The sequence below is a fragment of the Pteropus medius genome, unplaced genomic scaffold, assembly GCF_902729225.1.
Source record: "Pteropus medius unplaced genomic scaffold, Ma_sr-lr_union100, whole genome shotgun sequence".
Taxonomy (NCBI): Eukaryota; Metazoa; Chordata; class Mammalia; order Chiroptera; family Pteropodidae; genus Pteropus; species Pteropus medius.
This window is the reverse complement of record NW_024349505.1, coordinates 3,350,263-3,369,439: the sequence shown is the minus strand read 5'-3', so window position 1 is coordinate 3,369,439 and position 19,177 is coordinate 3,350,263. Positions and strand designations below refer to the sequence as shown.

General features: G+C 30.0%; 1 long non-coding RNA gene across 1 annotated transcript in view; it reads right to left on the bottom strand.

Annotated features, from left to right (window-relative positions):
- Window positions 1-5,118: 5,118 nt before the first annotated feature.
- LOC120618097 (uncharacterized) overlaps window positions 5,119-19,177 on the bottom strand; it is a 495,615-nt gene continuing 481,556 nt past the window's right edge. Inside the window, exon 4 of the long non-coding RNA XR_005657143.1 lies at window positions 5,119-5,286. This is a non-coding gene — a long non-coding RNA (uncharacterized LOC120618097). The remainder of the gene's footprint in view (window positions 5,287-19,177) is intronic.

The window sequence follows — 19,177 nt, the reverse complement described above, 5'->3', positions numbered from 1 at the left end:
ATTTATGCTTTATTGTTATCACCAGTGTAGTGATATAAATATGTTTATATTTCAAAAACCTATGTAAAAAGTATTAATATTAAGAAAAATACTTACAAATAATTAGCTAGAAGAAGGGAGATAACCAAAAATTTCTATTCTTCTGGATAGTTAAGTCCAATGATACAAGCTAAGATCAATTCCCTATCACAAGTTATACATTAATAGGAATGACCAGGAAGACAAGAAAGTACTGGTAAATCTCTTGTAGCTTCCATGTTAGATTCTGTCATAACTTCTTATGCATCCTGCCTTAACAGTATCATTTATGTCCATGCTACAACTATCACATTAACATTAATAGTTGTCAAATCAGTATTTCCAACTTCAGTACTCCTTCTAAGTTTCATTATTGTATTTCCAAATGCCTATTGGACATCTTTAGAGACCATCCCACAGGTGTCTTAAAATCAACACAGCTCAAACAAATCTATTAATCTATTTTCTTCCAAATAGATTCCTCTTTAAAACATGATTAAATGGCATCAACAGTCATTTAGTTTTCTGAAAAAGAAACCCTGATGCTAGCCACATATTCAGTATGGTCGGCCTCCAAATCCAATATGACATTAAATCTAGTTATGTATAAATCATTAATATCCATAAGATTTATTATCTCTTTACAACTTTATTATTAGTATCATAGTTACTATTCTTATCATCTATTTCCTAAACTAGTTAAACAGACTTTTAGTAGATTTCTCTTTCACCAGTGTCACCAAACTCTAGTTCGTTCACAATTCCATAAAATTTATCTTTGTGAAATACTCATTTACTTATTATATAACTTTTGGTGTCTCTCCTTTGCTTACAGCTAAACTTCAAAATATTCCTAAGATATTTAAAGACATTTATGACCTGCATCCAGATTATTCATCATTTCCTATTTTGACCCCTTCACTTTAACCATCTTATGATTACACCCTCGTTATATATGAGCCTTCATCCACACTACTCGACCTTGCTAATATAAAACATAATAAACTCTTTGTACCTTGGACCTATCTTGACTGTCATCATTTCATTCAAAACCATCCTTATCTCAAGCATAACCAGTCATGCTATTGCAGTTCTTGTTTATACATTAACTTATAGCATTTGACACAATATATTGATTTATGTGTTCTTGCATTTTGTTTGTTTTAATTTAAACTCCACAAAGGGTAAGTGGAATTTTTCATTTTCCACCCCCTCACCACATTTTGCCAACAAAATACTCAATGTGTGTTTGCTGAATGAGTGAAATAAATGCTAATACTTTATTATTGCCCCATCTTACCTTATTATTTAGTCATTATTAAAATGTTATCATCTAATCAGTCTATGTGTCAGCAACAGTGCTAAATTCTAGCATATATAATCTCATTGAATCTCCCATTATAGCATTTACAGGTCATATTTTTATATCTACTTTACATCATTTGAAAAATTAGGAAATGGAATCGAGTATTTTATTCAAGGTCATACAACCTTTCTGATAGCAAAGCCTCTGCTCTTAGACTCAATACCATATACTGTCATCTTCAATAATAAGTCCCATTATGCCACCAAAGATCAATTTTCCACATCACTAACTTGGCTTGGAAAAAAAAATAACCTAGAGGTAAAATGTTTCATAAGCCATTAAATAACTAACTTAAAATTTGTGATCATTTTGTTTATTGATTAGAAAAGAAACTTTCGCTGTAAGTTAGCATTTTCTATAGACCTTGGACATGTCACATAGACTTTTTGAGCCTCAGATATACATTATTTGACAATTATTTTGAGAATTAACCATTGCAATTTGGGTTATTATTATCACTCAGGACTTTTTTTTAAAGGTTTTTCTATCAGACAAACATGAGTTTGACTTCTATAACCTAAGATCTTAACTTCGTGTTTATTCTTCTCATTTGTAAATGAGCATAATGATAAATAGCACTTACCTTATCAAATTGTTGTGAGAATAATTAGTCATTAAAGTTGCAGCACCTGTTAATGAGTACCTAGTAAACAGTCAAAATATAAGCATATTTATTTAATATTAATACTATAGTGTATTATTTACTTTTACCCACATAATCCCAGCATTATTATCAAGCTTAATCATTCCTTATATACTGTACAAGCTTGAACTTTTACACTGGAAGGACAGTGAAGATTTTTCTTTTTTATATGACATGATGAGGTTTCTGTCTCTATAGAAGTACTCTGGAATGTTCCAAATGGTTTGGTATGTGAGAAGAGCAAATAGTGGGAGACCAGGATGGAGGCCATTATAGTTCTCCTAATAAGAATTGACTGTGGCTTTTGCTGGGGTGGTTACAGTGACTATTGTGCGCCTTAGTCCCACCTTTATGCTATCCGAGATTTTAACACTTTATATGTCCATCTTTCTTTCAGATTCTAGCCAGGGATATTAGGCAAGAAAAAGAAATAAAAGGCAGGCAAATTGGAAAGGAAGAAGTAAAACTATCCTTATTTATAGATAATATAATCCTGTATATAAAAAATTCTGAGGAATTCATTAAGCAATTATTAGAACTAATAACTTCAGGGTCAGCAAGGTGACATTATACAACACCAATATATACAAATTAATATGTTTCTATATACTTGAAATGAACAATCTGAAAATGTAGTTAAAAGAATAATTCCATTTACGATAGCATCAAAAAATAAAATATCAAGGATAAATTTAGCAAAAGAAGTACAAGATTTGTGTAGTGAAAACAATGAAACATTGCTGAAATAAATTAAAGAAATAAACATGGAAAGACATCATATGTTTATAGATTAGAGGACTTAATATTGCTAAGATGGCTGTATCAGTCAAGGTTCTCCAAAGGAAACAGAACCAAAAGAAGATTTTCTGTTTCTATTTCTATTTACATTTATTTATTATAAGGTTTTGGCTAACACGGCTATAGAGGCTGAGAAGTGTCACAATCTACCCTCTGTAAGCTGGAGACCCATGAAGGAGGCCAATGATATAGTTTGAAGGCCTAAGCAGTAATAAACAAGGATACACATTCTAGTCTGATTCTGATAACCTAAGAACCAGGATTTCTGAGGGCAGGAGAAGATTTACATCCCAACTCAAGCAATCAGACAAAGAAAAAGAGTAATCCTCCTATTTTTCACCTTTTTGTTCTATTTAGGCCCTCAATGAATTAGATGATGTCTACCCACATTGAGGAGAACAATTAACTTTACTCAGTCTGCCAATTAAAATGTTAATCTCTTCCAGAAACACCTTCACAGACACACCCAGAAATCAGATTTAACCAGATATCTGGGTAACCCATAACCCTATCACACTGACAAAATATTATCGCATTGACAATACTACCCAAAGCATTACAGAGATTCAACACAATCTCTTTAAAAATTAGCTCTCTTTTGAGGAAATTAACAAGCTGATTATAAAATTCACATGGAATTTTAAGGGATCTGAAGTAGCCAAACAGTGTTCATATAGAAGAACAATGTTTGAGGCCTCACACTTTCCAATTCCAACATTTATTACAAAGCTATAATAATCAAGACATTGTAGTACTGGCATAAGGGTAAATATGTAGATCAATGGAATAACTTGAGATCCAGAAATAAGTAGCTAATTGGTTTTGGACAAAGTTGACAAATCAATTCAATGAAGAAAAGAAGTCTATTCAACAAATAGTGTTGGTGCAGCTAGATATCTACAAGTACAAGAATGATTTGGATTCCTATTTTGCACCATATATAAAAAATTAAAGTGGATCCCGGATCTATATGTAAAAGCAAAAACTGATAGAAAAAAACAGGCATAAATCTATGTGACATATAATTACATATATATAGCAATTTGACATTGTGTACAACACATAGGAGTTCTAGCCCTAAATATAGACTCATGAGAAATAATACCAAATATCCATGCAAAATCTTGTACACAAACATTTATAGCAGATCATTCACAATAGCAAAAAGGTGAAAACAAATTTGATATCTTTCAACTGATGACTGGATAAATAGGGTTTGATATATTCATACAAAATAATGAAGTGCTAATACATGCTACGATATGGATAAATCTTAAAGATATTAAGCTAAGCAAAAGAAGCCAGTCATAATATACCACATATTTTATTAGTCCATTTACATGAAAGCTCCAGAATAGGCACATCTATCAAGACAAAAAGTAGACTAGGTTTGACTTCTGGTATAGTGGGTAAAGAGAGAATGTTTTAAGGCTGCTAAAGGAAATAGGTTTCATTTTGAGGGTGATAACAACTTTCTAAAATTATATTATTATGATGATTACACAACATTCATAATACTTAAAACATCTCTACTGTATATTTTAAATGTAATTACATAATATTTGAATTATATCTCAATAAATCTGTTTTAAAAACATTCAACAGAAGATGTTTAATATTTCAAATAAAACATTAGTGGCTTGTGGCTTCTTAAAGCATTACTTCCAATTGTTGAGATTAAATATTTATATCAACATCTATATAATTAAATGGCCAACATTAGTCACAGATTATATCAGAAATATTTTCTTGGTATCTTTGGGAGAAAGGGTAGCAAAAAAGGAAATTCAAATACCACTTTCCCGTGATGTTATATCTTAATGTATTCAAAACCTAGCCAGCAATGTAGCAGATGAACTCACTTAAAAAAAGTTAGCAGAGTATTTTTATTGCTATTCAATAATGCATAAATATCGCTTCCATGGAAACTCAATGTTGACACGTTGTTTTATCAGTTTCAATGTTGAATCGATGCAACTCGTCTAAACTATAAAAATTTACTTTTTCTACATATATTAAAGGGCTTCGAAAGGTATGCATGAAAAGTGACATTTAATATATGAAAATCATGTGTCATTAAATAAAAAAATAAAAATCAAGTCAGACATTTTAAAGCTAAGACTGCCATGTCTTTTGCCAATTTAGTAATCTAAACAACTTTTATAGCAATTTTGACATTATTGTGGCACCCTGAGTATAGACAAAGTTAGGTCTTGTCAAAATTATGTAGTGAGTACCATGTGTCAATAGCTGCTTATTAATTAATCAAGTGGGACCACTCCACAATGTTTAATATTTTAAAGATAATTTATCAATTATAGCACCAATGTGTATAAAACTTCTTTGGATTTTAGGTTTTTTTAGAAGTACCTACTGATGGTGCAGCTTCTGGAATACAAATCAATGCACTGCTTTTCTCATGGAGAAAGTTTTGCTCCTCCCCTTGATCCATTCTCTTCCCCTGCTCCCAAAATGAAAACAAGACATTGTTTGGTAATATAGTAAAACTTATGAATTATTTAAAGTTAATACACTTTGATTTTTCTTTTATTATATTAAAGCTAATCATACATACTTGTAAATGTACATGCAGTGTTACAGTGGTTATTCAGAGATAATCTATGCTGAAAATTTTGAACTCAAAAAGAATATATTGTGTTTATGCAAGATAAGAAACCAAATTGTTCTTAATAGTTTAATGATGTAAACTACATCCAGACTTGCTTCATTGCCTATATTTTGCATTTTTAATGATCTTAATACTTCCATGAAAGTAAGAGACAACAATTATTTTTAATGATAAATAAGATCCAAAGACACCCAGAAGAGGGATTGCTAGATTATACGATTGTTCGATTCTAATTTTTTGAGGAACCTCCATACTGTTTTCCACAGTGGCTATATCAATTTACATTCCCACCAGCAGTGTATGAGGGTTCCTTTTTCCCCCACAACCTTTCCAACACTTGTTATTACTTTTCTTGTTGATGACAGCTATTTTTGTGGGTATGAGGTGGTATCTCATTGTGGGTTTGATTTGCATTTCCCTAATAGCTCGTGAAGTTGAGCATCTTTTCATATATCTGTTGGTTATTTGTATGTCTTGGGAGAAGTGTCTGTTCAGGTCCTCTGCCTATGTTTTAATTGGATTGGTTTTTGTGTTGTTGTTGAGCTGTATGAATTCTTTATATATTTTAAATATTAGCCCTTTATTGGAGGCATTGTTTGCAAATATCTTTTCCCATTCGGTTGGTTGCCCCTGTCTTGTCATGTTGATGATTTCTTTTGCTGTGCAGAATCTTTTTAGTTTGATATAGTTGCATTTGTTTATTTTTGCTTTTACTTCCCTTGCCTTTGAGGTCAGAGTCATAAAATCCTCTCTAAATCCAAGGTCCATGAGTTTAGTACTTTTATTTTCTTCTGTGAAATTTATTGTTTTAAGTCATATTTATGTCTTTGATCCATTTTGAGTTATTTTTGGTGTATGGTACAGACAGCAGTCGAGTTTCTTTCTTTTGCATGTGGCTTTCCAATTTTCCCAGGACCATTTATTGAAGAGTTTTTCTTTTCTCCATTGTATGTTTTTGGGTCCTTTGTAGAAAATTATTTGCCCATATACATGTGGGTTTATTTCTGGGCTCTCAATTCTGTTCCATTGATCTGTGTGTCTTCCCCCCCTCCAATACCATGCTGTTTTGATTATTGTAGCTTTATAGTATAATTTGAAGTGAGTCAGTGTGATATATCTGGCCTTATTTTTTCTCAGGATTGTTTTGGCTATTTGTGGTCTTTTGTAATTCCATATAAATCTGATTAATTTTTTTTATTTATTTAAAAAAATGCTATTGGGATTTTGATGGGAATGGCTGTAAATCTGTATCTACCTCCCAAAATTTGAAAACATTTATTTATAATGATATATGCACCCCGATATTCATTGCAGCATTATTCATGGTAGCCAAGACACCGAAACAACTGAAGTGTATTTAGATAGATTATTGGATAAAGAAGATGTAGTACATATGTATGATGGAATGTTACTCAGACAAAAAAAGATGAAATACTGCCATTTGTGACAACATGGATAGATCTTGACATAATTATGCTAAGTGAAATAATTCGGACAGAAAAAGTTGAAAACCATGATTTCATTCATACATGTGATGTAAAACTGAAAGCAACAAATGAAAAGACAAACAAAAATTCATAGACACAACAGTTTAGTGGCCTTCAAAGGAAAAAAGGATCAAACATATGGTGACATAAGATTTAACTTTGGGTGGTGAACACACAATGCAATATAGAGAAGATATATTATTAATTGTACACTTGTAACCTATATAATTTTATTAACCAATGTCACCTCCAAAAATATAATGAAACATGCAAAGACGAAAACAAAGTTAGCAAAACAGAATTTCTCTAAATCATTATGTGCTTCATAATTTTTAGCAATTATTATCAAAGAAAGAGGTTATGATCTATGAAATTATCATTGAACACCATAAAAATTTAGCAAAATATTTTTAATTTTATTTTTCATTAAAATAAAATATATAGAAATTTTGTATTTAATTTTGTTATGTATTAAAAGGATACATAGGGGAAATTATGGATCTAAGATCCATTTCTTTTATTAAATGGTATAAATTTAAATATAACTTTACAAATTAAATAATTGGAATTGGCTACTGACAAATAATTGAATAATAATTTTGAAAATACAGAATCAGTACTTTTATTGTAAATGAATGACATTATATCTCTTCTACAAACCCTATCAATGTATATGTGTGAGAATTACTGTAAATCATTTTCAATGAATGTTTTAAAAGAAAATATAGAAACAGTTTAAATGTACATTATCCCCTGGGAATATCATTGCCATCAGTCTATTCAAGATTAAATAAGTCAATGAGCAAGAAGCAAGTTTGTTTGTTACACTAAAAACTACTTTAAATATTGGCATAGTATTTGTTCAAAGTGTGTATATACCTTTAATATAAAGAATAATTATTTTTTATAATTTTTGTTTAATTACAATTGCAGAATGACAAAACATTCCACAAAATCATTATACAACAGTGATTCATTGCATTAACTGCCTATGTATGCTTGTGCTCTTTCAATGAACAGTGCTTATAGTTTTCTGTTATATTGTACTAATTGTATTTACTGAAATATAATTTTTTTCTTTATAGAATCATAATAAAAAATCCTGTTTGTAATTCATATGTCTTTTGTTATTCAACTCATTTTTTTCTAGCAAACATTTGTATATTACAAAAAAAAAATATGAAACACATTAGAAAAAATCTATAATGGTCATTTATCACATATATTTAAACAACAATGGATAAGAAGGTCCCTGCTCTGGCCTTCTACTTGCCTAAGTCTTTCTTATAATATAGAGAAGCAAGGATATACCCCACATGAAACTCATACCTACTCTACTAAACAAGTCTCCGGGAAACTGGGACACCTGACTTCCTTACCAAAAAGTTTGCAGACCTTCCACGTCCTATGCTAGCCTCTTCCTAAGATATGATCCCACAAAGGAAAAATCACACCTCTGATTTTTGACTCTCTTATCCTGATAATGATCAAAAGGCAGATGTTTCAGGGACTTTTAACAGTGATTGAGCTTGTGAAATGGGATGTCTATATGTGTATGGGAGAGGATACAATATATACAACCCAAGTTGTTAAAGAAAGTGGGACATGATATAGGCTTGGGTTTGGGGTAGGAAATTGTCTTCTTCTATATAGCCATGTATGTAAGGAATACCTGGCCACTCAGGTCACTCAAAAGTACATGTTAATCATGATAAAAGAATAGAATCTATTTTATTTAACAGCTCATTAGCCTAATTATAACTTTTAAATATTTAGACATAGGAGATGTGATCTATTTGCAATTTTGTCCTAATCCTAGAAAATGGTCAGAGAAGATTGACAATCACTACTTATGGTCAATATTTATTCATTTATTCATCAAATAATTCCTACCATGTGTCAGGTACTGGTTTAGGTGTTGAGAATATAGCAGTAAAACAAAACAAAATTTGTAAACTTTTCTGAAGGAAAATGAACTATAGTTAATAAAATTGAACATGCTCATATTAAATGCCATAGTAGTTCCAATTATGTTTTAAATAATCTCTTACATACATGAGGATATGTAGAATCATATTTTTATCAAAAATAGAATATAAAAGACCATCAACAATAGATTTAGTTAATAAACTGTGAAATATTGATAAGTGCAATACTATACAGCATTAATAAAAAACCAAATGAACTAGATTTAGATATGTAACTAATATTGGCAAGGGTGTGGAAATAAGGGAATCCTTGTACATGTTGATAGGATGTAAATTGGTACAGCCACCATGGAAGTTCCTCAAAAAATTAAAAATAGAACAACCACATAATTTAGAAATCTCACTTCTGGGTACGCATATATACAAAGGAAATCAGTATCTTGAAGACATATCTGCACTTCCATGTTCATTGTGGTATTATTCACAATAGCCAAGACATAAAAACAACTTAAGTATCTGTCGATGGATGAATTAAAAAATGTGATGTATATCGTTATATATAACATTATTTATATCACATTATTACATTGTATATTTTATTATATATTATATCATTATATAGTATATCATTATATTATATACACAGCGTAATATTATTCAGCCATAAAAAATCCTGCCATTTGTGACAACCTGGAAAAACCTGGAGAACATTATGCTTAGCAAAATAAGACAGATGCAGACAAATACACACTGCATAGTATTACTTATATGTGGAATATGAAAACCTGACTCAAAGAAACAGAATAGAATGGTAGTCAAGGGCTGGGAAAATGTAGAGATGTTAGTTAAAAGGTACAAACTTTCAATTTTAAGATGAATAAGTTCTAGAGATCTAAGTTCTAGAGATCTACAGCATGGCATATATAGTCAATAATACTGTATTGTATACTTAAGAGTTGCTGAGAGTAGATCTTAAGTGTTCTCATCACACCAAATAATGATAACTATATGAGATGATGTGATAATTAGCTTGATTGTGATAATCACTTCACGGCGTATATGTATATCAAATGATCACATTACTCATTAAATATATAAAGATTTTTTGTCAATTATACCTCCATTAAAGCTGAAAGAAGGAAGAGAAAAAGGGATCAATATAAATAAAATGAATGGCACATAATTTCAGAAATATATCCATTATAATATTTAGATAGCATTCAGAAACATACATAACTCTTAAAATACATATAAATTGAATTAAAATACTTATAAAGCCATGAAAATTTTAAAAAACTTCTAGATAATGTTTATATCAGCAAACAGGGCACTGATGAGGTTTGATGGCGGAAGACTACACAGGGAATCCAAATAATTTTTAAGTTGGTCGTTGGCAATATAGGTACTCATTGCCATTCTTCTGTCAGTCTTAAAATATTTTACAATAAATTAGAAAAGAAAAAGACAAAAATACATAGGCTTCAATTGCCTGAGCCTATAGAATTACTCTAGTCCTCTCTAGAATAATTACTCTACTTCTCTCTAGAGGGAGAGAAATAAAGGTATAAAAATGAAGGTATAAAAGCTTGGAAGAAAAATAATACTAATTTTTGAGCAGCATTATAGCAAAAAAAGTAGGCAAAGTAGTTTTAAGGATAAAGCCAAGATTCCATGAAGATAAATAAATCATTTAGTTAAAACTTGGAGTGTATTAAATTATCTGTTTAGAATAGCATAAAATTATAACGATCATTGGAACATTTTAGATAGACAGTAATGGGAAGATCCCTCAAGCGACTATAGCACAGACACAAGGTAGGTAGGCATTTTGCACAATATATACAATAGAGACCTGAAATATATTGTCTTATTTATAACATCTTTATATTATAAATTCTTTGTTTTCTAAGCAGAGGATGGAAATTCATCTTGATCTTTCATAACCTCTATAGTCTCTATAGTCCATGCTATTGCTATTTTGCAGTAAACAAGTGTTCAAGAACACTTATTACAGAATTATATGACTGTGGAATGTTTTAGTAAATAAATTTGAAAGGCCATTCTTTGTGCTGTCGCAGAGCACTAAAGTTTACCATAGATAGTAATAAGTAACAGTTTCATAAAGCTCACAGGTTTATGACTCTATTATAATGTTTATTAATGAGAACTATACTGATTACAAATAAATAAATTAAATTAAATTAAATTAAATTAAATTAAATTAAAATTAAAATTAAATAAAATAGTCACTTGAGATCTTTCCAGGGTTATAAGCCAAATATAGAACATAAAATATCTGACATTAAAAAAAAATTTGTAATATAGCAATACATTGATTCAGTCTTTCAATTATTTTTACAAGAAATATTTGAGCCTACTCTGTGAATGGTAATAACTTAGATTTCCAATTAGACTTAAAATCGTATAGCAAAAAGAGGAGAGAAAAGAGGAAATCAAATTACCCAATGACTTAGTCTTTAATTCTGTGAGATCTTTTAACAGATAAATGCATTTTTTGTTCACATTTCTTTTATTTTGATAACACCCTCAAAGTGGCTCGATCCTTGTACTCCTGACGTACAAAAATACATTTTAAGCACTATTTTAATACATTGTAACAAATGAGATTTTACAGAACTCATTTCTGTCTTTATAAACATATCTCTGTCTTCAATTGGCTTCCCCATATAAACTGGACCAGTGTCCCCAATCCAATTCTATTAATTCCCAAAGTATTACTCTAAGTTTACTTTCTAATGGAAGTTGTTCACACAAAAATTATTCAATAATTCAGAATAATCTGATATCTTTATTCCTTATTCATTACATGACACACAGTTTGTTTTCTGACATTCATCTTGTTCTTTTTTGGCTGCAATAAATTTATTTTAAAATTACATTTCAGATTCACTGAGGTCAGATGGCTTTGGCAGAAAGATTTCCTTCCTCTGGTTTACAAAACTCACAAAATGGCTTTTAATATAATTTTTCTTTATTGTTCCTCAACAAAATCTGTCACACATTGCACTGCAACCTATATTCATGATGGAAATTTTAAAATTTATTTTGAGCCCAGCATAGATTTATCATATATTATGATTAAATTGTCATGACTGTTCATATCTAGGTATGTGGTCAAATAGCCCTAGCTATTGCTTCATAAAGCATTATCACATAGAATACATACGCATTTGTGTATGTGTATATACATATAATACACATATATATGTGAACTCCATATATATATACACATATATATATATATGCTTCCTTGTAAAAGACTGTATATTCATATGCTCATTCTTTTTTATTTGTCTAGCGCAGTCTTGATTATTTGAATTTACCACTGTATTCAAAAGGGCCAATTTTAGCACTGTTAGGCTGTGATATTTATATCAATCTATGATCTATATTTCAGAGACGAATACATACAAGAACTCCAGGAGCAAATATTTTAATTTATTTTATCTGCTGTACTAATGAGATATCACAGTGCCAAAATTACTAATAGTGTTTTAGAGGCCATTAAGACCACACTCTTCTCTGATGCCTAAAATATCCTAGCAACATGGTGCCTGTGTTTCTTTGGTCATCCATTTTCCATTTGAATCTATTTCAAAGAGAGAATTTATTACTTTCTCGAACAATATTATGTTTCTTGACAGTTCTACTATTTTTATTAAAAATGGTCATGAATTTCTTATGCCCATCCACTGGCTCTAATGTAAAAAGAACCACTAGTCTGATATTTTCTTTCTCTGTGAAATCTACGTGAATTCCTGAAGCCAGTGGTCTTATCCTCTGTGTCATTCATGTATTCACTTTAAGCCATTTTTCAAGTTTAGGTCAGTTTATCTTTCTCATAACTCTTTAGAGTCTTCTACATCACTCGTGTCTACACATAAAACAAGTGTTGATCACTCCCTTGGAATGGAAGTTATGCAAAACATATCATGTGCCTGTTTTAGTTTCAATCAGCCCTCTGTACTTTATACTTCTTTCCTTTATACAATTTCTTTAAAAATCTTGTCTCTTTTCCCTATAAGATTATAAACACATTTGAAGGCAAATATCCTGTGTTATTTATGTTTGTATTTCCAGTGTCAGGAATTATGCTTTGCATATCAGAGATATCCCATCAAAGCCTTTTGAGTAACATTTATCTGTGCACTTGGACTCTCTGTAAAGAAAAGATGATACCACATTACTAAACTTCGAGTTATTGATAATAATCTATGAGATTTAATATTTTTCTAATTTAAAAATTTTGGAATATAAAAAATAACATTTTAAACTATATATCTGTTAGGATTGAACTGCAAGAGAAAACTTGTGTTTAGTCTTAACTTGAGATATGGAAGCATATGAATTACCAGAGGTTATCACTCTAGTCTCATTTTTCAAAAATGAACATTTATTTAAAGTTCAATTTGTAGACAATATGTTTCTGGTTTGCTTGATTAAAAATGCAATAGCTTTACTGGCTATTGTATTTGAATTTACTTTAAAACAGACTTGTCTGATACTAGCCTTTGTTAATTCACATGCCATCCTTATAATTTTTGTAACAATTAATATTTCTTAACACTTTTAAAAAAATAAAATTAAATCAACTCTTAAAAAGTTAGGTTCATTCTAGGCTACAGTGTCTAAAAAATCATGAGTTTTCTATGCCAGTTATATTTATTTCAGTATATTAAAATGGATATATCTCCATTACACCTTTAAAAATGCCCATCTGTATCATATAAAAATATCCCACATATCACTTTTGGTACACATATGTATGATAATGTATGGAGAGATTATTCTTGCCCAACAATCATGAGGTTTTAAATATCTCTTTGTAAAGAGATAATAGGATCTACAAAAAATTGAGTTAATGCTCCTTCCTTAAAGCACATTCAGAGATGATTGTACGGAGTCAGATAACCCTAAACGTTACTCAGAGTCTAAAAAGAAACATCAAATTTGAGGCCCGGAAAAGAGTACTTGCCACCATTCCCCCAACGTGCACACACACTGTGTCTATTTCAAACTTAAGACAAAATCTGGAGGCTTCAAGAGAGCTACTTATAGAGATTGGCGGCACCAGTAAAAATCAAAGATTGGCATATTATTTTCAGCTAGAATTTTTCATGAACGGCTGACTTTGATAAAAGATCTAACACTTATTTGAAAAGGAGAAAATATTTTTTTAAATTAAAATAAAAATGGCAATTAAGTAGTGTATAAGACTATCTTTTGGTGTAGAAAGGATATAAGAAAGGATATGAGAGTTTTCTGTGTGTTAATCTTTTATTAAATGTTTCAAGTGTACAATTCAACAATATGTTATATATATGTGTGTGTGTGTGTGTGTGTGTGTGTGTGTGTGTGTGTGTGTGTATGTGTGTGTATAATTGTGTGTTAATTTTCCATCTGGGCTTAAGCTATCTTGTTGGCAACTGGAAAAGGAGAATACAGAAAAGTGTACTGCTAGTGTCAGGACTCAAGGGGCATTGGAAGCATTTAATACAAAGTTGGAAATTCTACAAATTATCCAACTGCTCCTTCAAAGAAAACAATTTATAAGTCTGTTGCCTAGAGGACAACAACGGTCCAGTCAACATTAACCACAAAAGCAATGCAATCAACAATTAATTGAATTGTTTAATTATGACACACGTCTTTTCCTCCTACCTGCCTCCAAGCTTACAATACCAGAGGAATTTACCTTAAAAATGTATAAGGTGGTATTAAGCCAGAACCAGGTCAGGTAGTACACTGTTATTCCAAGACAGGAGGGAAGTAGAGTAGAAGAGCAAACCATAGCTTCTTCTTCTCTTCAGGTACCGAAGGGACAAACTGAGCAAGCAGTGCATGTGTGTTGGAAAGGGGTTGGGGTGGAGGAACATTTTTTGAGAATCAGATATAATTTTGAAGTTGAAAACTGGGTGAACTTTTAATAATTGAAAATGATGTGAATTTATGGAATATGCTCAAGATGTCATTAAATGTTCTGCTGCCCATTAAGGAAGAGATAGATTGACAAGATACAGTTAGAAAAATAAATGGTGAAAAAGAGAATTTTCTTGTAGTTATACCCTATCAAGTTGAGATAATTGGGTAATTTGGTGGCATCTTCTGTGTTAATTATTAGCAAAGTGAAAAAAGAATTAAGGATATAGAATTGAAACATAATTTTGGGAATCAGATACATTAAGATTTGAATATTGGCAATTAGCTTACAAATTTATTTAAATATAAACACCTAAATTAAGTGGGAAGAGATGGTGGTGGTGACAAGGAACAAATAATAACTAGAAAAAATCCAATAGACTATCTGTTATATATTAGACAATCTATCATATTTACTATTTTATTATTGTTACTTATGTTGCTCTGTCTTAAAAAGTTTTAAAACAAATTATTACTCCTCATTATTTTTGCATAGATAATAATGAACTCGTTTAATCTAAATATCAACAGTTTCTATTATGTGTCTGATACTATATCAGGTGCTGGAACTACAAAAATAACTAACACATGTCTCTTGAAATTATATATCTAATATTGTGGTGGGAAAAAAAGTTGCCAAATAATTGTATTCACATTAAGAAATGACAGGTAAGTCTATTGATAAGGCACAATCAGGTACAGATATCGATGGAATTTAAATTTCCTTCATATTTTTGCTTTCAAGTTATTACAAAAGCAAATCTTACACAAAGTTCTACATAAACATTATTTCGAAGTAGATAAAAGTGGTTAATCTGCTCTAGAACTTCAATTATGTCTCATATATCTGAATTTTAAGTAACTAATCACAATAGATAGAAGATTAAGAAGAGGCAAATCAAGAATATACTGTCATCTTTTTCAGAACTTTTTCAGTGACTTTTTTACTGTTAACAGTAAATTTTCAGACATCATTATCTATTTTAGAATAAATGAAGTTCTACAACTTTTGATCATAATTGTTAAATTCATAAAATCTTCTTCTACAAGACTTCACTGAGACTCAAAATAGCCCTCTGAAAACCTAATGTTTCAAAGTCATAATAAGCACATAATGCTATATATCAAAGGTTTTCTACAGAATCTGTTACAACATTTTTAATGAAAGAAATATAGAAAATAATATTTTAAGCAAGAAAACAAAATATACTATGCATCTTAAGTGGCTTTATTTAATATCTATATTTTAATTTTTCAAACTCCCGAAAGTATATTTTCTGATGTAAGACTATTTTGTTCATGTCATTACCAATGATGAGTTCTTCTCTAATAGGGTCCATGTTTTATAAAAAGTTTATTCAAGATTGTTTTTTGATTCAGAGTAAATTTACAAATCTTTCTCTTATTATTTAATTACAAAAATCTACTATAATAAAAATAAAGATTTTAAAAATTAAATTGCCCAAGTAATATGGAATTCTGGAGGTTTCCCTAAAAAATAATGTTACAATTTTAATGATAATATATATTTTTTAATTCTTATAGACCAATGTAATAGCAAGCATTCTACAAATCATCCAATACATCTTGCTTCTATAGTTAGTCCTTGAAAAGTCAAGATATCTGTAGTCCCTCCTTTGTTAAATAGAACATGCTCTGATATTTTCTATGCCCTTAGTACTAAAAATAAAACAACATAGATCTAATCTTATCTTAAATAGATATATTGAAGACTATAAAAACTAGCAATAAGATGTTATAATATGAGAATAAAACAAACAAAAAAGACTTATTTTTAATCAGGGCACTTCATCTAAGGAGAGAAAGAGCCAGATCAGAAATTTTTAGAGAGTTGAAAGTCAGAACTTGGGGCAAGTTACCAGAATTCACAGACACGCTAGTTGTGATCCAAGTCTTTGGAGTCAGTTAGATCTGCTTTAAAATTCTTCCACTGTATTTTCCTGTGGTAAATCTATCTGATTGTTGAATTAATAATTGTCTCCATAGGACAATAAGTACTGCTAGTATAATAATGATTTCCGTTTGCTCATATGACAATTAAGGTCCAAATCAGAGCAAAAAATAACATAAGCACACAAATTATATTTGTTGAATTGTTGTAGTTTAAAAAAAAGATTATTTGGAATTTGGACTGTTGAATAATCAGGTTATATATCACTGAATCTGTGATATACAAATGGTAGAAATCTGTTTCATATAACTTTTCCTAATGTAAAAAGAATTGAGGTGTTTCAGTAGCAGAAATAGAAAAAAATAAAATTATTTTAAGAATTCTCCCTTTATTCAAATCTTCTGAGTTTAGGTCATTTTATCTATCATCCTCTTTTAAGACATTGTATTTCCAATTGACAGAAATCTAAAAGTGAAATTTCCAGGCACAATGGTGTAGTTGATGTGTAAGGAAATCTTATAATGTAAAAGGTAGAATTTCTTACTGTGATTTATAAGCATGCATATATCGAGAATTTTCACATTTTGTCTTGTTTCAATGTTTGAGGACATTTATGTTCTTTTTATTTTCTAATTTTTAAAAATGTATATAATGCTTTTTCAGTATATATAAGTTTATTCTAAACTCAACTGAACTGTAGTGCCTGGAATGTGGAGATAGCATTATTTCCAAACACCCTGACATTTTGTAGCTGTACATTTCTTCTTTCCCCTTAATTTTGGAGCAATTTCTTGAAGCCATTTACTGAGTTAGACATACACATTTATTAGACATGATGGATACTTTTTCTCCTCATATTTGAGTCTGACTGAAAGAAGGATGGAATGTTTCAATATTTTAAAGCATTCAATTTTAAACAAGTTTATTGTTTTGTTTTTTCTTTAGTAGATTTTATTACCTTCTGTCTCATGATTAAACATGTACATTAACTGCAGTTATCTCCCTATGGTCAGGCAGGCAGGCAGTTTAGGCTTGCTCAATATTTCTTTGGTCCATTGAATCATTCATGTCCCAGGTCCCCACTGAAGAAATATCAAAAATGTCTGAAGTACCAAACGAGTTTATGGTAGGCATGGAATCTCAAAACTTAGTTGATTATGTTAGAAAGCTTATTTTTTCCTTTCACTAGTATTTAAAAATAGAGCTATGAAGATTAAAAAGGAAAAACAACAATACAACTCACAATGAATCTAAGGTAAGAAAACATATAATGCTCTATAAAACTCTATAAAAATATAACAGAAAACAACTAATTATTTACATATTATTACTATTACTATATATTTATATACTACTTGCTCCCAAAGATAAAAATAATTAGTATAACAATAACTATTTACATTTTTTGTTTCATTAAATTTTTCATTTGTTTCATTAAATATTACATTCATTTGTGCTGGTGGGCTTTGTATGGTACGGTTTGTCTAACACACCTAACTGATGTCAGCTTAACATCCAAATGTAAAATTGAAAGAGAAATTTGTAACTTTTTCTACTTTTCAGTTTTTATGGAAATTAATTTTTATTTATATATATATTTTAATTTTCAGGTGTACCAAATAGTGTGATCAAACATTTATGTTTGATCACCTTATGTTTGATCACCTTACAAAGTGATCACCACAATGTCTAACCAACCATTTGTCACTCTACATAGTTATTATATTATCGACTATATTTCATATACTACATATTTCATTTCCCTGACTTATTTCATAACTGCAAGTTTGTATTTCTTAATTCCCTTCTCCTTTTCTTCTTATTCCCCATCCCAGGAAGTAAATTATTGAATTGAAAAATACTTATAACAAATGTAATAATAAAGTAATTGTGTTTCTTATAGTATCCTTGTGTTAAGTTAAAAATTTTTGAGAGTAGGGTTTTTTCTTTTTAAATAGAGAAATATTATTTATAAAAAAATTTTTTAAATTATACCTAGATATGGTCAGGCTTTTTAAAAACTACTTATTAACAAATAGTGCAATGAATTCCAAACATAAACCTTGAGGAAAGCTTTATGTATAATAATAACTTTTATTTTATATCTATACAGATAACAGATTTTACAAACATTTTTTGCACTCAACAGCACCCTCTCTAGCAGAAAAGACCATTTTTGATTTCCCATTACCAAGATGGAGGAATCAGCATTTAAGAGAGATGATTCACCAAATAAAAAACAAAATGTAATCCATGTCACATGTCTCAAAAAACAATGATATTTCTACTGTAATCTGCTGTATTTGGTATGATGTTTCTAATATTTATCTGCCTCTGAGAATAATGAAATTCCTTATGAAACAGCATAAAATGTTCTAGAGCTACCAGGTCACATTTGTAATTTTATTATCTATTTGCAAGGCTGTTTTTCTCAAAATATAGGGTTTCAACAGGAT